The following is a 21,767-nucleotide window of genomic DNA, read 5'->3' on the forward strand; positions in this document are numbered from 1 at the left end:
AGTATTGTCTCCAATCCTCTGGCCAGCCGGCAAGAGCACGTTCCCTCACTCTCTGAAAAATGCATCACAATTGCCCTGGTGGACAGTGAGGGACGGCCATAGCTCCCCTGCCCTCCTCCTCAGCCCCCAGGGCTGCAGCTCCTTCCTGCCCTGCTCTGAGTCAACAGTGGTCCAGGGGTTTTGCACCTGGACCTGGATGCAGGTGTTATCTGACTCCCCTGGAGGCACACTGATCTAGGCCAGCCACAACCAAGGGCAACTTGAAGTGAGTCACATTTGAGTTTTCTAGTTGCCACATTAAAGAAAGCTTAAAAAAAAAAAAGGAACAAGTTTTTTTTAACATTGTTGCATTTTTTTTATTGTGTTGAAATTCACATAACATAAAATTGACCATTTGTGGTGTACAATTCATTTAGTACCTTCACAATGTTGTGCAACTACCGTGCATGCGTGCTTAGTTGCTTCAGTCGTGTCCGACTCTTTGTGACCCCATGGACTGCAGCCCTCCAAGCTCCTCTGTCCACGGGATTTCCCAGGCAAGAATACTGGAGTGGGTTGCCATGCCCTCCTCCAGCGATGGGTTGGATTCCCAACCTAGGGATCAAACCCAGGTCTCCTGCAGCTCCTGCATTGCAGGCAGCAGGTTCTTTACCACTAATGCCACCTGGGAAGCCTGGGCAACTACTACCTCAGGATAATTTCAAAATATTTTATCATCACTCCAAGATAAACCCCATCCCCATTAACAGCCATTCTCCATTTCTCCCTCTCTCGGCCCCTGGTCACCGTGAATCTGCTTTCAGTTTCTGTGGATTTGTCTCTTCTGGACATTTCACATAAACGGGATCACACAATAGGTGACCCAGCCTGTCTTCCTTCACTCAGCATGTTTTCAGGGCTCATCCATGTTGCAGCATACGTCACCACTACATTCCTTTTAATGGCTGAATGCTGTTCCACTGTGTTGATGGACATGTGGCTTGTTTCTACCTTTTGATGACGGTCAGTGGTGCTACGCTACACTTGCACACACAAGTTTTTGTTTTTACACCTGTTTTCAATTCTTTGGGGTATATACCCAGGGGTGGAATTTCTGGGTCTTAAGAAAACTCTGTTTTGCTTTTTGAGGAAAGGAAGTTTTTTTCACTATTTATTTATTTGATTGGCTGTGTTAGGTCTCAGTTGCAGCATTTGGGATCTTTGCTCTTCGTTGCGGCATGTGGGATCTTTAGTTGCAGCAGGGGGGATCTAGTTCCCTGACCCGGGATCAAACCCAGGCCCCTTGAATTGAAGCATAGTCTTAGCCACTGGAACACAAGGGAAGCGCCAAAGGGAGATTAGTTTGAAAGATATATTTATTTACTAGTGCAACATAGCCAAAATACAATCATTTCAACACGTGATAGATACGATTCTCACAGTAATATTTCATGATCATTTTTTATACTGAGTTTTTGAAACCCAGAGGATGTTTTTCACTCAGATCACATCTCCAATCAGATCAGCACCTTTTAAGCACTCAGTAGCCATGTGCGGCTCATGACAACTGTCCTAGACAGCACTGGTCGACCTCACACTCCCGGCATCATTCTCGAACTGTTGTTCCTGGGGGTCACCCCCATCACTGCCCGCTAGTGTCCAGATGCAAGACCCCACTCATCTGTGGGCCTCAGCACTGGGGTAAGAGGGTGACCCCAGTGCTGACCTACACAGTCAGGTTGGACAATTCCTGCTCTGCCACATACACAAATACATCCTGCTATGCTCTGGACATTTGTGCCCCCACAAAATTCACATGCTGAAGCCCTAACTTCAGTGTGATGGCATTACGAGGTGAGGCTTTTGGGGTGATCAGGTCATGAGGGTGGAGTCCTCATGAATAGTATTATTGTTGTTGTTTAGTCGACCAGTCGTGTCCAACTCTTTGTGACCCCGTGGACTGTAGCCCTCCAGGTTTCTCTGTCCATGGGATTCTTCAGGCAAAAATACTGGAGTGGGTTGCCATTTCCTCCTCCAGGGGATCTTCTCCACCCAGGGATCGAACTCACATCTCCTGAGTTGGCGGGCAGATTCTTTACCACTGAGTCACAAGGGAAGCCCATGTGAATGGCATTAGTGCCCTTATAAAAGGAATCCTGGTGGTTAAGACTCCGAGATCTCACTGCCAAGGGCCCAAGTTCAATCCCTGGTCCAGGAACTTAGATCCCACAAGCCTCAAGATGTGTCTAAATAAATAATTTTTTCATAACTTTTAAAAAAAGGAACACCAGAGCACTGGCTTGTCTTTTCTTCCATGGGAGGACTCAGTGAAAAGACACCGGGACTCAGTGAGCCACACAGCCCTCACTGGATACCAGACCTTGAACTTGGACAATCCAGCCTCCACGATGTGAGGAATAAATGTCTGGTGTTTATAAGCCTTTCAGTCTATGGCATTCTGTTATTAGAACCCAAAGATACATTCCCCACCCTGGACTCAGCCTTCTGACCAATAAAATAGGAGCATGATAAGAACAGTGTGTGCAGGCCCCCGGGAGCTGCCTGGCACCACACGCGATATGGTCCCAACCACGGCAGCACATGGTGATGCTGTAAAAGCGAGAAAAGATCACCGCGCATCCTCAGGAGGATGTGGATGCCTCCGGAATCCTGCAGGAATTATGCAGCTACATGTATGCTAAGTCCCTCAGTCACGTCTGACTCTTTGTGACCCCATGGACTGTAGCCTGCCAGGCTCCTCTGTCCATGGGATTCTCCAGGCAAGAATACTGGAGTGGGGTGCAGTGCCCTCCTCCAGGGGATCTTCCCAACCCAGGGACTGAACTCTAGTCTCTTATATCTCCTGCATTGGCAGGCGAGTTCTTTACCACTAGCACCACCTGGGAAGCCCTACGTGGCTACAGAGGCCACTGAACAAGCCCAGGGAGCATCGCTGGCCCTCAGCTGCCTGTGGGTACCCCTGAATCGGGGGGTCATTCCTTGAGGTTCTCACGTGGCACAGAGCTGGGGCAGGGGTCGGGAGGGAGACCTGAGTGAGGAGATATCAGAACAGTAGGGATCAAGCAGCAGGGGCTGCTACAGAATTACTTCTTGAAGAGTTTGCTCCCAGCTTCTCAGGGTGGACCCAGCCAAGCCTTGGGGGCCACACCAGCCCTCCCTCTGACTCATGCATCCTGGTGGGAACCCCATAGTGGAGGCAGAGAAAGCAGCCTTTAAATAGAGCTCTGAACCATCTGAGACTGTGGGGCTGATGGAAGGAAGCCAGCGGCCGCTCCTGGCCCAGCCACAGGCCTGGAGAGGCTGGGCTCTGATAACCCCACCTCTCTGCCTTCCCCTCCCTCCCCTTGTAGCCTCTAACAGCCCACTGCCACAAAACCCAGGCCCAGATGTTTTGGCTTTCTGAAAATGCAAGATATAAAAAGAACCATGGGGCGGATGGAAGGGTGGGGAATGGCCACCAGCTTGCTAAAAGCTACCACCCCCAGGCTGGCCCTAGTGCAGCAAGCATCCTGCTCTCCCCAGGCATCACCCCTAGAGATGCAGGCTCGTGCTTGTGTGCAGACACATTGTGACAAGCCAGCATTTGGAACTAGGGATAAGGAGGCCAGCCAGTTGGGGGGAAGCCAAGTCTGACTTTATAAAGGTTTCTCTCCTGGGCCAGAACTGGGCGCTGGCCATTGTAATTTATGCAGATGCTCCCAGCTGAAGCAAGTCAAGCCTGCCCCAGGAACTTACCTCTCAGTGTGGGGGTGAGGGGGCACCTGGACACTGCGGGGCTCTGGCTGCTGGGCCCAGCCTGGCCTCCCCAGGCTCTGAACAGCGCATTCAAAAATGGCCACCTGTCAACAGCTTCACGTGCCTGCTCCCTCAGCCCCACCTCTCCCGATCATGCTTCCGGTCCGCACTTCTGCCCCCTGGTCCAGATCTTCATGCCCGCTGCTCAACTTCCGGAGATCCTTGCTCCGGGGTAACTGCAGCCCCCAACCAGCCGGCCCTGCTCCCAACCCCTGGGCTCTCTGCTCATGCAGCCCACCCCACCTGCAGCCCAAACTCCCCGCACCACTCAGAGCTCAAGATGTCCACCACCTGCCTCGGCCCATCTCTCCCTCCCTTGCCCAGACTTTGTGCTGGTCCTTTCCCTATATACAGACAGGCTTTCCAGGTGGCTCACATGGTAAAGAATCTTCCTGCAGTGCGGGAGATCTGGGTTCAATGCCTGGGTGGGGAAGATCCCCTGGAGGAGGGCGTGCAACCCACTCCATTATTCTTGCCTGGAGAATCCCATGGACAGAGGAGCCTGGCAGGCTACAGTCTGGGGTCGCAAAGAGTCGGACACAACTGAGTGACTAACATACACAATCCACTATACATAGGGCAGGGTGTCAGGCCAAGGCCAGGAGCTGGGAATGCACGGCAGTAAGACGGGCGCTGTCACATCCTCACGGACTCCTAGTCAGACGGAGAAGGCAGAGGGCACATCAACAAACCTACGCTAACAAACCAAAAAGAAAAGGCAGGGAAAGAATGAATTACAGCTGGGATGTCCTTTGAGGGAACAGAGGGGAGCACCGTAGAGAGGTGGACCTTCCTCAGAAGGGGAAGGGAGCACATACACAAGGGTCCCCTAGAAGAAGAGGGAAGAGTGGGGACTTCTTATACAGGGAAACAAGCTCTGCTGTTGATGTTGTTGTTTAGCCCATAAGTCAAGCCAGACTCTTTGCAACTCCATAGGCTATACCCCACCAGGCTCCTCTGGCCGTGGGATTTCCCAGGCAAGAATACTGGAGTGGGTTGCCATTTCCTCCTCCAAGGGATCTTCTGGACACAGGGATTGAACCTGAGTCTCAAGCTTGGAAGGTGGATTCTTTACCACTGAGCCACTGGAAAGGCCCTAAAGAAGCTTGGAGAAGGAGGAAATTGAGATCAAGATGCCATGTGCATCCCCCTCGGGACTATTTGGTCTCTATCTTGAAAACAGTAGGGGCCTACTGAGCGTTCAGGAGAGCTGGCATGCTCAGACTCCAGTTTGTGAAAGCTCACTGACTTAGAGGCAGAAAGGACAGTGATTACCAGGGATTGGGGTGAGGCGAATGAGGAGGCACTGCTTAATGAGGACAGAGTTGTTTCATTTTTGTTTTGGCTATGCTGACTGTCTTGAGGGATCTTGGTTCCTGGACCCGGGATCATGCCTCCTGCACTGAAAGCTCAGAGTCCTAACCACCAGGGAGTTCCCAGGGACAGAGTTTCAGTTTGGAATGATGAAAAAGTTTAGGAGATGCATGATGGTGATGGTTGAGTGACAATGTAAATGTATGTAAAGCCAGGAACTTTCACTTAAAAATGGTTTTAAAATGATAAATCATATATATATCTTACCACAACTTATAAAAGTTTAAAAAGGCAAAATTTAAGTGAGGTATATTTATGTCATAAGTTAAGGTGGAAGTTAACCCACATGTCCCTCCACAGATGAATGGATTTTAAGAATTGTGGTACATCCATACAGTGGAGTATTCATTCAGAAAAGGATTGAACTTTAGATAACCTGCTATAAAGTGAATGAGTTTCAAAAACAAGCTAACAGGAATTCCCTGGTGTTAAAGTTGTTAGGACTCTGCACACTTTCATTGCCGAGGACCTGGGTTCGATCCTTGATCATAGAACTAAGATCCCACAAGACATGCAGCATGGCCAAAAACAAAATAAACAAACAAAATCCCACCAAGCTAACAAAAGACCACCTAGTGTATGATCCCATTGATATGAAATGTCCAGAAGAGGGAAATCCATAGAGACAGGAAACAGACTACTGTTGCCAGGGACTAGAGGAAGGGGGATGGGAGGGTTTCTTGGGGTGATGGAAACTTTCTGCAGATGGGTAGGTGGTGACGGTTACCCACCCTTGTGTCTGTCCTAAATGCCAGGGCATTGTACACTTTAACATGGGTTAACTTTATGTTCGTATATTTTGTCTCAATTTTTTTTTTAACGGAAAGAAGAGAAAAGAAAGATAGGAAAGGTAAGTGTGCTGGCTACACTGAGAAAAGAGATGGTCAGGGACACTGAAGCATGAAATTGGGGCACATCTCCAGACCCACACAGTGACAGATGACGGCACCAGGGAGGGTCAGGGAAAAGCAGAGGGAAGGGAGAAACAGGAGGTAGGGTCCCATGACTGGTTAGATGACAGGGTAGTGGTGGTTCCTGGGATGTTTCTATCTCATCTGTCAGCTCTGGCGGGTGGCCAGGGGTGGGGATTACTCGAGGCAACTCTAGGCTTCCTGTCTCTGATCCTGCTGTGCCTCCATCAGCCTGCCTATCTCAGCACTCAACCCCATACCACCTTGAAGACTCGAATGCCCCCTCCCCGGGGGATATCCCCATCATCCCGTCCCTAGTGTTAATCATCAGAACCTTCTGCGTGTCCCCGTGCCCCTCCAACACCGACTCCTTCCAACCTCTTCGCTGTTCCAACCAGGAAACACCCCAGAAAGCCCCAAGTCAGCATCAGCTGACATTCAGGCCTCAGGCTCCTTTAGAGCAGGGGTCTGCAAACATCTGGAAAGGGCCAGACTGGAAATATTTTCTGCTTCAAGGGCCAGGCTATCTCTGTTGCAATGACTCAACTCTGCTTTGTAGCATAAAAGCAGCCTGGGATAATAGGTAAACGAATGAGCACAATTGTGTGTCAATAAAACTTTATTTATGGGACTTCTGTGGTGGCCCAGTGATTAAGAATCTGCCAGTTCGATCCCTGCCGAAAGCCACTGAACAACTAAGCCCAAGCTCCACAACTACGAAGCTGAGGTACCTAGAACCTGTGCTCTATTATGAGGGAAGTCACCACAGTGCTCCCGCTCGCTGCAACTAGAGAAAGCCCACGCACAGAAATGAAGGCCTACCAAAGCCAAAACATAAATTAAATTCTTTTTAATTAAATTTTAAAAACAACTTTCTTTATGGACTCTGACTTTGCAGATAACTATTTATTTTCTATTTATTTGACTGTGCCAGGTCTTAGCTGCAGCATCTGGGCTCTTCCATTTTCACTGCAGCATGAAGGATCTTTTAGTTGTGGTATGCGGTATGTTTAGTGGCTGCATCCAAACTCTTAGTTGCAGCATATAAACTCTTAGTTGGGGCATGTGGGATCTAGTTCCCTGACCAGAGATTGAACTCAGGCCCCCTGCCTTGGGAGCACAGAGTCTTAGCAAATGGACCACCAAGGGAGTCCCAGGGACACTGACTTTTTAATTGACATATATTTGACATGTAACATTGTATACATTTAAGGTGTTCAACATTTGATACATTTATATAGTATAACTGACATATATTGTAATATGGTTGCGATTGTATCCATAATTAGCACCTCTGTGAAAGTGTTCATCGCTCAGTCATGTCCAACTCTTTGTGATCCCATGGACTGTAGCCCACTAGGCTCCTCTGTCCTTGGAATTCTCCAGGCAAGAATAATGGAGTGGCTAGCCATTCCCTTTTTCAGGGGATCTTCCCAATACAGGGATCAAACCTGGCTTTCCTGCACTGCAGACAGATTCTTTAACCTCCGAGCCACCAGGGAAGGCCATTAGCGCCTCTATGATGTTATATAATCATCATTTCTTTTTAGTGGTGGAAATAGTTGCTAGTCTCTTAGCAAGTCTGATGATTATAATATAACATTTTATTCTATATTTACTCTTCTGTGCATCTGCAGAATTCTAGGATTTATTTACTACTCAGTCCAAGTTTATACCCTTCAGCAATGTCTGTTCAATCCCGCCGCCACCCCCACCCCCCCACCCCAGCTCCTTGGCCACTGAAATTTGAATTGCAAATCATTTTCAAGTTGTGAATTGTTTTTTCCAGCCATTTGAAAATGAAAAGGCCATTCTTAACTCACTGGCTGTACAGGAACAGGCAATAGGCTGCATTTAGCAACCAAGGCTGTGGATGACTCCAAACTATCTCTTGCCCACATTTGCCCCTTATAATAGTGTATATCAGGGAGTCTTGGGTATCTTTATAAGGGCACTAATCCCATTCGTGAGAGATGCACCCTCATGACTTCATTCCCTTCCAAAGGCTGTACCTCCTAATATTATCACCATGGTGGTTAGAATTTCAATATAGGAATTAGAGTGAGGGGGTAGAGACACAAACATCCAGACCACAGTTGTGAGTATCCAGGGTTTTTAAAAATTATTATTATTGGGAATTCTCTGGTGGTCCATTGGCTAAGATCCCACACTCCCAATACAGGGGGCCTGCTTCAATTCCTTATCAGGGTACTAGATCCCACGTGGCACAACCAAGACCCACTGCAGCCAAATAAATTTAAAAAACACAACTGCTCTGAGACACTGCCTTGACACCTGGAATACCAGGTCTCTTCATCATGGCCACAGTCAGAAGACAGAAAACTCCTAAGCACTCCCAGGGTCCCCAGCTGCCCAGGAGGAACAGGTTGGCAGAGGCCAGATGAGGGGCTTTCCAGCGACAAACACAGACCTCCCTTCCACACCTCCACAGGGAAGAATATTCAGACATGTCTCTGACTATCTTTCCCAATTAGCCATCACACTGCTCTCCCCCAGCCCTCTCTCCTTCTCTCCTAACCCCAGTGTATTTTCTTAAAGGTGTTTATCTTTTTCAGAGCTTATCAGTGTATTTAAGCATCAAATATTGCCTGTGCCCACCTCCTCAATGGAAGGACAACCATCTGTACAGTCCAGAGAGCAGTTAGGAATAAGTCTGGGTTGGGGTTCTTGTTGTTGTTCAGTTGCTCAGTTGTGCCTGACTCTTTGCAACCCCATGAACTGCAGCACGCCAGGCTTCCCTATTCTTCACCATCTCCCGGAGTTTGCCCAAACTCATGTCTATTGAGTCAGTGACGCCATCCAGCTATCTCATCTTCTGCTGCCCCCTTCTCCCTCTACCCTCAATGTTTCCTAGCATCAAGGTCTTTACCAATGAGTCAGCTCTTTGCATCAGGTGGTCAAAGTACTGGAGCTTCAACTTCAGCACCAGTCCTTCCAATGAATATTCAGGACTGATTTCCTTTAGGGACTGGTTTGATCTCCTTGCAGCCCAAGGGACTCTCAAAAGTCTTCTCCAACACCACAGCTCAAAAACATCAATTCTTCTGGGTTGGGTGGTCATAACAATTTCACTCTGCCTGTATAGTGAAAACACACACCTCAGATTGGGACTAGAACCCATTTTTTAAAAATATATGGACCATTTTTTAAAGTATTTCTTGAATTTGTTACAATATTGCCTCTCTTTTGTTTGGGTTTTTTTTGCTGAGAAGCATGTGGGGTCAGCTTCCTGACCAGGGACTGAACCACAACCCCTGCATCAGAAGGTGAAATCTTAACCACTGAACAGCAAGGAAGGTCCTTGACTGTCTTTTTTTACTATTATTTTTATTTTGCTGCACTAGGTCTTAGTTGCAGCACACGAGATCTTCAACCTTCACTGAGGCATGTGGGATTTTTGTTTCGGCAGGTGGGATCTAGTTCCCCGACCAGGGATCAAACCAGGCCCCTTGCACTGCGAGCCACGCCCATTGTCATAAGGAGAGGAAACCAGTCCCTCCTAAAGGAAATCAACCCTGAATATTCACTGGGAGGACTGGTGCTGAAGCTGAAGCTTTGGCCACCTGATGTGAAGGGCCGACTCCTCATAAAAGACCCTGATGCTGGGAAAGATTGAAGGCAGAAGGAGAAGGAGACGATGGTTGGATGGCATCACCAACTCAAAGGACATGAGTTTGAGCAAACTCACGGGAGATGGTGAAGGACAGGGAAGCCTGGTGTGCGGCAGCCCGTGGGGCCGCAAAGAGTCGGACATGACTAAATGAATAACAACAACACATCTATTACAGTGAGCACATAATGAGGCTCAAGCTCCACTGGAAATCTCATCTTCCACCATCCTACATCTAATCACTCCTAAAAAGTTTATGTTGTAGCCTCAGTGACAACACCACTCTTTTATTTATTTTATAATTGTATTTATTTAATTAATTTATGCTCTGGCTGCTGCAGGCAGGCTTTCTCTAGTTGCACTGCATGGACTTCTTATTCATGGGCTTCTCATTGCAGTGCCCCTCCACACACACACTGCAGAGTGTGGGCTCCAGGGCACACAGGCTTGGGAGTTGTGGCCTGTGGACGTAGCTGCCCCAAGACGCACGCGATCTTCCCAGACCAGGGATCAAACCTGTGTCCCTTGCACTGGCAGGCAGATTCTTAAAGACTGGGCCAGCAGGGAAGTCCTATGTCACACTTTTAAAGGCTGTGCCCTGCCCCCCTTCCCTGCGGTCTCAATAGAACAAAAGCAGCTGCAGGTATGAGGATGACTGCTGTCATGAAACAAAACAGAAAACAGCAAGCGTTGATGGCGACATGGAGAAACTGGAGCTCCTGCACATTGTTGACAGGAGCGTGAAGAGTACAGCCACTGTGCAAAACTGTACGGAGGTTTCTCAAAAACTTAAAAATGGAATTACCACACAACCCAGCAATTCCACCCAAAAGAATTGAAAGCAGGGTCTCGAATAAATATTTGTGCACCCATGTTCACGGCAGTATTGTTCACAATAGCGAACACATGGAAGCAATCCAAGCGCTTGGAATTACCTAAATGTGTTATATCCCCACAGTGGCATATTATTCAGCCTTTAAAAGGAAGGAAGGAGTTCCCCAGTGGTGCGCTGCATAAGAATTCACCTGCCAATGCAGCAAACACGAATTCGATCCACAGTCCAGGAAGATTCCACGTTAGATTCCAGCAGCTAAGCCCATGCGCCACAACTGCTGAGCCTGTGTGCCCCACAGCCTGTTCTCCACAACAAGAGAAGCCACAGCAATGAGAACCCCGAGCAACATAATGAAGAGTCGTCTCCACTCACCTCAACCAAAGAAAGCCTGCGCAAAGCAAGGAAGACCCTGCACAGCCAAGAATTTAAAAATTAATTAAAAAGAAGCTATGTCTAGGGACTCACCTGGCAGTCCAGTGGTTAAGACTCCACGCTTCTCCTGCAGAGGGAGTGGGTTCCATCCCTGGTCGGGGAACTATTAATAAGATCCTGCATGCTGCAAAGTGTGGCAAAAAAAATTTTTTTAAATAGTAATAATAGATACATAAAAAGAAAGGAAATTCTGACACATGTTACAACTTGGATGAACCTTGAGGACATTCTGCTACGTGAAATAAACCAATCACAAAAAGACAAGTACTGTGTAATTCTTATAAGCACTTATACCAAGTACTTAGATTAGTCAAAATCATAGGGACAGAAAGTAGAACGATGGTTTCCAGGGGCTGAGGGGAGGTGAACAGGAGAGTTAATAGGTATAGAGCTTCAGATTCACAAGAGTTGTGGGGGTGGGACTTCCCCAGTGGTCCAGTGGTTAGGACTCCGGGCTGCCACTGGAGGGGGTAGTTCAAACCCTGGTCAGGGAACTAAGATCCTGCATACTGTACAGAACAGCCAAAAAGTAGGGGGGAAATGGGCGAAAAAAAAAAAAAGAGTTGTGGGGATAGATGATATAACGGTTGCAGAGCAATATAAATATTTAATACCACTGATCTGTATGATTAAAAAATAGCTAGGATGGTAAATTTTTGTCAAGTGTATTTTAACTCAATTTTTAAAAAATGGCACATGAGTCTGAACAAAGTCCAGGAGATAGCGAAGGACAGGGAAGCCTGGCATGCTGCAGTCCACGGGGACACAACTGAGGACTGAACAACAGCGGCAAAGCAGCCAGGCAGGAATGGGCACGACTGTATAAATGTAATTTACAAGGGTTGAAATCATCATTCATATGATTTTATGTTTCAAGGAACAATCTTTTGTTTTCAACTGCTTAAAAAATATCAAAACTAGATTTCCTCGGTGCTCCGGTGGTTAAGACTCAGAGCTTTCCGTTGCAGGGAGCTCAAAGATTTGATTCCTGGTGAGGGAACTACAATGGAACAATGCCCCAGGCTATGCCCTACAACCAAAAATAAAAAAGAAAGAAAAACAGAAAAAAGTATCAAAACCATTCTGAGCCTGAGGGCTGTGCAGAGAAGAGGAGCGGATGTTCTCCCCATCCCCCCTCCATCCCCAACCCTGCCACTCCCCACTCTGAGCCGGGTTGTGGTTTGGGAACTCAGGTCCAGTTCGCCTCTTGCTTTCCTGCACATCTCACGTCTGACTGGGAACAGACTAGGCTGTACAGAAAGCTGCGTCGATGAACACACGTGTGCACAAATATGGTAAGAGCACACTCCTGCTTTGCAGCCAGCCAGACCGGCAGGCAAATCCTGGTGGTGCCTTCTCTTCTTTCCTGAGCAGCCTCAGGAAAACCGCTTAACCTGTCTGGGCCTCTGCGTTTTCAACTGCAGATGATCCAGCATGCTGCTGTGCAGGACACGCCTCCACTTCTAGGACCTCCCTGCTTCTGCCCCTGGGAAACCTGGGAGCTCTACAGGAGGGGGCTCCCTCTCTACACTGGCTCACTCCTCACTGCCACCAGGCCAGTGCCTGAGACTGTGCCCCACCGCACACTCTCTCATCCTGGCCTCAATATATTCCAACCGTAGAGATATCCCAGGCCCCACACACATTTCTGTTTTCCTGCCATAGCCTAGTGCCAAGGAAAAGATAAAAAAATCCCACCGGTGGGGAGCAGGGAGGGAAGATGGTGGTGGTGTGCAGGGGAGTGTGAAATGCAGCCTCAAGGGTCCTGGTCTTAATGGGGGTGCTGGGAAGGCTGGATGAAGGAGGGGGACACCCCGCCCTGCACCCTGTTTCTCTCCTGGGCTCTGCCGCTCTGAGTCACCACTCTGGCAGTTGCTGGCCGGGAGCCAGGGCTGGGTGGGATGTGAGGACGGCAGGCAGGCGGGCGGGGAGGCCTACTTTAGCTTCTGGTTTCTTCACACCCACGAGGGCCCTTGGGTCTCAGAACACACACCCGGACAACACCCAGTAAATCTGGACGCCAGGTCAGGGCTCCCCACGCCTTCTGGCTCCTGGGGTGTGTCTGGGCCATCGCCCACCTCTGGGAACCAGGAAGGAAGAAAAGCTGGCCTGTCTCCACCCACCAGGACCTGGGGAACCGGCACCCCATGGCCTAGGATGACAGTCCCACTGAATCTCTCCCCAAGATGCCAGAACCTACCAATCACCTCCATCCTCAGAACTCTATACCTGTTTGGGGGGAAAGACACACACAGACACAGACACACAGACACACACACACACACACAGACACACACACACACAGACACAGACACACACACACAGACACACACAGACACACACAGACACACACACACACACACACACACAGTGATACTTTGCAGGCAGGCACCTATGTAAAGAGCCAAGGCAGTCAAAAGTGGGTGGTGAGCCTGCCTTCCACCCCAGACCAACAGGAAGCCGCATCGGGGGACATTATTTGTTGCCACAACTGTAGGAGGTGGTGCTCTAGTACCCAGTATAGGCAGATAGGATTGGGGCGGGGGTCGGGGGGAGCCTGAAGAAAGAGAACCAGACTTCCTTGACAAACGTGAAGTCATTTTTAGCTTAAGCCATTTGGGGATTTTAGCCTGGCTATAAGACTTGTCCTTGAACAGGTCTCAGTAATCAGTGATCTCAAGGGAAGTGAGGGAATGTAAGAACCCAGGAAAAGCAGTCAGGAAACAATTGTTCAGCCATAAAACAGTCCTAGTTCCTCCTGAACAATCTGATACAGGTCTGAGTTCTGCAGGAAATAAGCCCCCCCTCCCCCAAGGTGGAGGACAGAATGATTTTGTTGACCCTCCTGACTTGAACCAACTAAAGCTTGGACTCTATTTTTAGTCCCTCATTCCTGTCCAACTCTTTGTCACCCCATGGATTGTATGGAGCTCAACAGGCTCCTCTGTCCATGGGGTTTTCAGGCAAGAATACTGGAGTGGGGTGCCATTTCCTTCTCCAGGGATCTTCCCCACCCTGGGATCAAACCCAAGTCTCCTGCATTAGCAGGCAGGTTCTTTAAAGCTGAGCCACCTGGGAAGCTTTGGCCCAATTCTATGCTATATTCTCCTCTGCTCAAGCCAGCTCCTGAACATGCATGTATCCTTAGCTTAAAACTTCCCCAATTTTGCTGGTCTTGGAGACATGGCTTTGGGAAAGCTCGCTGGTGTTCTTCAGTTCAGTTCAATCGCTCAGTCGTGTCTGACTCTCTGCGACCCCATGAACCTCAGCATGCCAGACCTCCCTATCCATCACCAACTCTCAGAGTTTACCCAAACTCATGTCCATGGAGTCAGTGATGCCATCCAACCATCTCATCCTCTGTCGTCCCCTTCTCCTCCTGCCCTCAATCTTTCCCAGCATCAGAGTCTCTTCAAATGAGTCAGCTGTTCGCATGAGGTGGCCAAAGTATTGGCGTTTCAGCTTCAACATCAGTCCTTCCAATGAACACCCAGGACTGACCTCCTTTAGGATGGACTGGTTGGATCTCCTTGCAGGCCAAGAGACTCTCTAGAGTCCTCTCCAGCACCGCAGGTGAAAAGCCTGGCGTTCTGACTTGCTGCCAAGTATTAGGTCGCTCCTCCCCCTGATCTTTGACTTCATTGTCTTTCTTTTTTCTATTTATTTGTTTGGCTGCGTCAGGTCTTAGGACCCTTGTTGCACATGTGAGGTCTTTTGTTGCTGCGTACACTTCTCTACTTGCAGCTTCTCTCTAGTTGTGGTCCGTGGGCTCCAGAGCGGGGGTGGGGGGTGGGGGTTGTTATTGGTTGTGACTCAGACTTAGTTGTCCTGCAGTATGTGGGATCTTATTCCCCCCTCAGAGATGGAACCTGAGTCTCCTGCATTGGAAGGCGGATTCGTAACCACTGGACCACCAGGGAAATTCCTTGGTGGTCTCTGGCTTGATGCCCAACCAAGAAGTGAACCCAGTTTTCAGGTAACACTAGTGGATGGAAGCCAGGACTGCAACTCAGCATTCTAAGATACACCAGGCAGTGCCCCGATTGCTCCCAACAGGGAACAATCCAGCCTCAAAAGTCAAGAGTCAAGAAACTGGCACTTTTTTGCTATCTAGTAAAGACTACATATTAGCAGGCAAGCTATCCAAACTCACTATGCCTCAGTTTCCACAATGTGAAATGAGGATAAGGCAAGAAATCTTTGTGATGACGACTCCAGAGGTGAAGTGCCTAAACTAGGAAGCAATAGCTGCTATGATGATTGTCATTCTTAAGACCTACAGATCTGGGCTTTTCCTGGTGGTTCAGTGGTTAAGAATTCACCTTGCAATGCAGGGGACTCAGGTTCGATCCCTGGTCAGGGCACTAAGACCCCACATACATCGGGGCAACTAAGCCTGTGCACAACTAAAGAGAAGACCACAGGCCACCACTGGAGACACCTGAGCACTGCAGCGAGCGATCCCACACGCTGCAGTGACGGTCTCCCACGCTGCAGTGACGATCCCACATGCTGCAGTGACGGTCTCCCACGCTGCAGCCAAGACCCAACACAGCCAAACACGTTTTTTAAAAAAAGGCAAATGACTATTTTAAAAAAAAGAAACCTTAGTCTCCAAGTCTCTCATAGATCCGAGTTCAAATCTGAAATTTGCATAAGTGCTATCACTGCCCGTCTCAGAGTCATGGGAGGAGAGACAGATGTGCTGCTGGGGCACACAGCGTCAGTGAATGTGGGGGACACAGGGGACCAAGTGACTCTCGCTGAGCTCAGAAGTGTCTGAGCCTAGAAGGGACATCAGGGAACAAAAGACCACCTGGCTTCTGGGTACAACAGATGCCACGGCAACGGGGCAGGATGGGCTCTGCTCCAACAGGAGAGAAGGTTTGGGGGAAGAACCGCGCTGGCCTTGAGCACAGAGCAGGGAGCATGCCTGAGAACCCGGCCCATCTGATGGGTGGCGGGCAGGAGGGTGGGTCTCACTGAGGATCTTTCCCCAGCTTTCTAGAACGTATTGGTAGCTGCAAGGAGGAAAATGCACAAAGAACAGGGATACTAGGGTAATTCAAGACAATCAGAGGGAACCTGGGCCATTCAGAGGGTGGGCAGAAACTTTCCCAGAGCCGTGTGTGTGTGAGCGTGTGAGTGTGAGAGTGAGTGTGTATGTAACCTGCTGGGCCCAGACTCAATCTCAACTCAGGGTGTTGAAAAGACCCATCCTGCCCGCCAGTCCACCCAGTCTGACTGGAAACCCAGGTCAAGCTTGGGACATGTGGCCCTGTGGGTGCACCCTGGCTCCAGCCTCCCAGCCTCCAGGGACAAGGCTGGCTTTAGTCACAGTATAACCACTGGGAGATTGGGCAACAAGTATGCCCCACCCACAGATGTCCAGAGAGTCATGAGAACTGGGATAAGGGAGAGTGGCCGGGGACACAGAAGAATGCTCAGGCTGAAGACAAACGCATTAGTGCCTGCTGCCTGCAGAGTCCCCAGGGGCCCCCTCTTGCACACTCCCTCCTCCGTGGCCCCATCTCCCAAGCAGCAGCCCTGAGATGCACAGTAGAGCAAGAGAGGGGAAATACCCCTCCCCTGGTGAAAAGGAAGGCTTTGGAGATTTTGGGGTGAGCCCCATCTCACAACCTCAGTTTCTCCCTCAGAGGGACTTTCCAGTGGTTAGGGCTCCATGCTTACATTGCAGGAGGCATAGATTCCTTCCCTGGTCAGGGAACTAGGATCCTGCAAACCCCCCCAAAAAGAAAAAGAACTGGTTTCATCCCCTCCCTTCTCAGAAGGTAACACCTAGTCCCAAACAACAGGCAAGTACTTCTAAAATCCAAATATCTGTTTATAAGGTGATGTCCATGGGGCTTCCCTGGTAGCTCAGAAAGCAAAAGAATCTGCCTGCAATGCAGATCCAGGTTTGATCCCAGGGTCAGGAAGATCCCCTGGAGGAGAAAATGGCAACCCACTCCAGTATTCTTGCCTGGAAAATTTCATGGACAGAAGAGCCTGGTGAGCTACAGTCCATGGGATCCTAGCAAAGAGCCAGACACGACTGAGCGACTAACATTTCATAAAGGGGAGCCAGAAGGCAGCAGGGGATTATCTGAAGGTGGAAGCTGCACACAGCCTGGGGGTGGGTCGGTGGGGGGGAGAGCTCCACCCCCTGCCCCACGTTGAGCTTTCGAGAGGAGCGTCAGCCGGCAGGGTCCCGGCAGTGAGTAATTGCAGGCTTGTTTTGGCCTTCCCGGTGGCCTGAAGCCAGAACAAGGTTCATTCCGGAAGGGCGGGCCACAGCAGGGGCGGGGGGAGTGGTGGGGAAGGTAGGAGGGGAAGGGGAGAGGGGAAGGGAGCTCAGATAGAAGCTGTTTGGCGAGGGGGCGGGGGGGATTGGGTGGACGAGATACTGGGGCCAAGGGCCAGCCTCCTGTGGCGTCCAACACGCACCTAACAGGGCTGGCAGCCTCTGATGGCCCTCCCTGTCTGCCCTCACCCTGGGGTCTAAACGGTGAAGCGGTGAGCCATTTCCTGTCCCAGACACCAGCAAGGGCCCCCACCCCCAGCCCGAAGCAGCCTTTCTAGTCTAGCAGTGGTTTGGATTTGCTCAGTTAGTAATTATCATCAAAAACACGTGAAACAACAACAAACACCCAAACTCAAACCCAGGGAATTCCCTGGTGGCCCAGTGAGTTAGAGCTACATGCTTCCATTGCAGGGAGCATGGGTTCGATGCCTGAACCCAGGTCAGGGAATTAAGATTCTCTAAGCTGCCAAGCACAGCAAAACAACAACAACACACACACACAAACCACCCAAATACAACTTCATCCTCATCAAACCCCTGGGCCAAACATGCACAAACTGGCCCCCAGGGATGTCTTCACCAAAAGAAGCAGGAGAAAAGATGGTACAGAATTACCCAGCAAGTGGGTGTGAAAAAGCTGAAGAAGGAAGCTGGTGGGTGAAGCCAGTGGGCGGCAAGCACAGGAGGCCAGGAGAGGAAACACTGCCTGGTGGTGGGCGAGACCTGGACAGCGGATCTCACCGCCCTGAGCTCTCTTCCTTATCTGTGAACCAGAGATAAGTTGCTGGGTATATACAGGAAAAGTCCACCTAACCATCCACTCCGTCCTCCACCCCCAAATCTAGGAGAGAAAGAAGAATAATGGGCTTTGTATTACTAGACATGTTTGCTTGGTGGCTCAACTCCCTCATCCATAAAATGGGGTTAGTGAAAGTGCCGACTTTAATTCTGACCCAAGTTTGGGGTAGGGTTTTGTGGTTGTTCAAATGCATTCAACTCTATGACCTAAGGACTGTAGCATACCAGACTTCCCTGTCCTTCACTATCTCCTGGAGTTTGTCCAAACTCTTGTCCATTGAATCAGTGATGCCATCCAACCATCTCATCCTGTCGGACCCTTCTCCTCCCACCAATCTTTCCCAGCATCAGTCTTTTCCAGTGAGTCGGCTCTTCACATCAGGTGGCCCAAGTATTGAAGCTTCAGCATCAGTCCTTCCAACAAATATTCAGGTGGCACAATTTAGCTAAGTGAATATGTATACCCAGCAAAGCACCTGGCTGGCAGTTAAGTATCAGTATACACTGTCTCTTCATAGAACAGGGCATGTTATCTGGTCTTTAACCGGAAGCCCCTGGGGTTGGATGCAGAGTCTCCGGGGGCTCTTCAGAGGCTCACAGAATCATCTGAGAATGCATCTCAGGTTAGCTCTGTAAACACGGTGGACTTTGCATGAAGCCTCAATGAACACAATGGCTAATTCCCCAACATATCTTCCCAGGGCTCCTAGGAAGAGCAGTGTTTCCAAGACCCTCGGCTCAGCTCACTGCCACTCTGGCCCCTCAGGACCACCCGGTGCTCTGGTCCAATGCTTGGGAGAAATCCTAAACTGAAGGAAACCGAGGCCCAGCCCACCTCGGGAATGGCTCAGGGGCTGCAAACTCCAGCTCACCTAGCGAGGCAGTTAGAACCATGGTTGGCAAATACAGCTGCACTTCGGGATCACCTGGGTCCCCCGCCGGGCTAAGTCCAGCCCCAGAGATCTCGGGATTTCTAACCATGCCCCATCCCCTGGGGGCACAACCTCCAGCCACAGAGGGGAAAAGAAAGGCCCAAAGTGACTCCGCCGAGGAGGGCAAGGTCTGCATTCGCCTCACCACTTCCTGAAACTTTCACAAACAAGATGAGGAACAAGAGAAAATGCAGTGCATTTGCTGACTTTGTCAATCCCCTTGCCCCGCTCCCCCCCTGCAGCCGGATCCCCAGGGAAGGGTTTAACAGGAAGCGCCTGGCGTCCGGGAGCCACAGAAGACCATTGTTCTCCAGCTGGTCCCCTCCCTCTTGTCCAGGAAGACCCTCCAGGGAGCCCCTTCAAAAGGGCCAGGCGCAGTGTCTCCAGACTGCAGGCCAGCCTGTTGAGAGAGCAAGCACCGGAAAAGGAAACCCGCTGGGCGCGGGCTGGGGCACAGCTGTCACCGCAGAGTCTTGGGGGGTTTCCGAGGAGGGTGGGGGGGGCTCAGGCTTACCCGCCCCCGGGGGGGGGGCAACCCTCCCCCACAGCCCCCATCTGGAAGGCAGACGGCTTTGATCTCAAGCTTTTAGGTACAACTTAAGCTCCTGTCTCCCTCCACCTATTTCCCCCACCCCCAGCATCTCTGTGTTAGAAAGTTTCACACCCCACCCCTTCTCTGATTTCAGATCTCTCTTCCAGGCACTAGGCTAGGACTTTTTCTGATTAGCAGATTTGGATGGGGGGCCGGGGAGGGGGGAAGGTTCTGCTTTGGCGGGGCAGTCTGGATTTGGGGGTACAGAAGGAGGCAGAGAGCTGTGAGCAATTCCGTAGGAGACCCTGGGGGGCATGCAGGGTGAGGGCGAGCAGCTGACAACCAGATGTGGGTGGACAGGCTGAGGGGGAAATTAAATGGTGCCAGTGAAGACAGGACCCCTGGGGGCCCCCCGGGAGCTGCCTAGGTATAGAAGGGAGGGTGGCCAGACTGTGGAGGCTGAGATAGCTTCTCAACTGTGAGTCAGCAATGGGGAGGGGATGCTGACCTGAAGCCAGTGGGGCCCGGAGGCTGGAAGGGAGAAAGAAAAGCGCAGAGAGGGGAGGCAGAATGGAGGCCCAGGGGGAATTTCTGCTGGGAGGGACTGCAAGAAAGGGGCAGGCCGAGAGCTGGTATTGGGCCTGGACATGCAAGTGGAGGGCCTTAGTCCCTAGGCTGAACTCTCCAGAACACAAATTTCGGGAGACCTTCCCCCAACACAGGTGGGCCGAACACCCCTCTAGGCTGAGCCTCAAAGCAAACAGATATGAAATGACCTAGGGAGAGTAACCCCGGGCACGGATGGGAAAGGCCTGGGCCCCCCTGAACACAGGTGTGTGGATCTGAACTCCACTAGACATTAGTGGGGTGTGTGTGTGTCCTGGCTTCCCCTGGTCACCGGTGTGGGAGTCTGGGCTCCTCTAGGCAAACATGGCGGGGGGGAGGGTTTCAGTAGCCCGTACGCCAGGGGCGAGTAGCTTGAGCCTCAAACTCTGGCAATCCCCATCCCCCTTCAGCTTTCGGTGCCATTTACCTGATTCCGAGCCGACCCCCAGCCCCAGGAGCCCTCAGCACGGCCTCCGCCTTCCCGCTCGGCTCCTAAACCCCGCCCCTATATCCGCGGGGCGCTGGGATAAGGGGATGGCTCAGCGCCGACCTTGTGGGCGGAATCAGGGAGGGACGAGCTTGGGGGAGGGGCGGAACCGCCTGAGCCACCGACCCACACCGGGAGTTTAGGAAGTAGCCGGGTGCAGCGCGGCGGGGCGGGGCCCAGAGAGAAATGGAGAGTGCTTAATTTGCATGCCCCGCCCGTGTACGTGATCGACACCCGGATAACCCCGCCCCCTGCCTTGGCTAAACCGCTCACCCCGAGGGCCCCGCCTAGGACTCAAAGTTCCAAGTGTAGATCAAGCGCCCGCCCGGACCCGCTGGCAATCTGGTCAAGGTCTGCGTCTTAACCGCCTGGGGCGGCTGGACCTCGCCCGTGCTCCAGGAACCGGCTAAACCGGTCTGGGAGCCGCTTCTGGGCTGGTCTTGACCTGTGGACAGGCCCTTTCCCAGCTCAGCGGAGTCCAGAGCTGAGGCTTGTGTTCCTTGGGTCCCACACAGTGGAGGAAGTAGGGGTGGGTGGGGGTGATAGCGAATCTCTAAGTGGGGGGAGGGGCACCACTAGAGCTATCCCCTACTTGCTCTCCCTCAGGGCAATCCTCTCTGGACGTTAGTTTCCCATTGTGTGAAAAGTGGGCATTAAACGGACCGGCCTTAAAGCAAAGTAGGAAATGCATCATTCACTCACAAAAACCACTTAGCAAGCGCCTACTGGGTTCACCTCTGCCCTCATGGAGACGGCAAGCTAGGAGACAAAACCAAAAGCAAATGTAACATTGAAACTGTGATAAATACTACGACCACCATCACCAATACGACTACAAAGTAGCTCGTGATCAGAATGGAAATTAACATAGGGGTCTTAGACCAAAATGGAGGGCAGAAGGAGAAATTCGGTGATTATTTGCCCTTGGGCTAAAATGAGTTAACTAGGTGAACAAGGAGGAGAAGCTGGCCTGGTGGCTTAGTGGGTAAAGAATGTGCCTGCAATGCAGGAGACCTGGGTTCCATGGCTGGGTGGGGAAGTTCTTCTGGAGAAGGAGATGGCAAGCCACTCCAGTATTGCCTGGAGAATCCCATGGACAAAGGAGCCCAGCGGGCAGGCTACAGTCCACA

General features: G+C 50.8%; 1 long non-coding RNA gene across 1 annotated transcript; it reads right to left on the reverse strand.

The window, feature by feature from the left end:
- Positions 1-519: 519 nt before the first annotated feature.
- Positions 520-20,624, reverse strand: LOC138086592 (uncharacterized). Its single transcript, XR_011145391.1, has 3 exons — positions 20,578-20,624; positions 11,012-11,102; positions 520-1,307 (listed from the first exon to the last, which is right to left on the reverse strand). It is a non-coding gene; the product is annotated as an uncharacterized lncRNA (long non-coding RNA).
- Positions 20,625-21,767: the final 1,143 nt, after the last annotated feature.

The sequence above is a fragment of the Capricornis sumatraensis genome, chromosome 9 (assembly GCF_032405125.1).
Source record: "Capricornis sumatraensis isolate serow.1 chromosome 9, serow.2, whole genome shotgun sequence".
Taxonomy (NCBI): domain Eukaryota; kingdom Metazoa; phylum Chordata; class Mammalia; order Artiodactyla; family Bovidae; genus Capricornis; species Capricornis sumatraensis.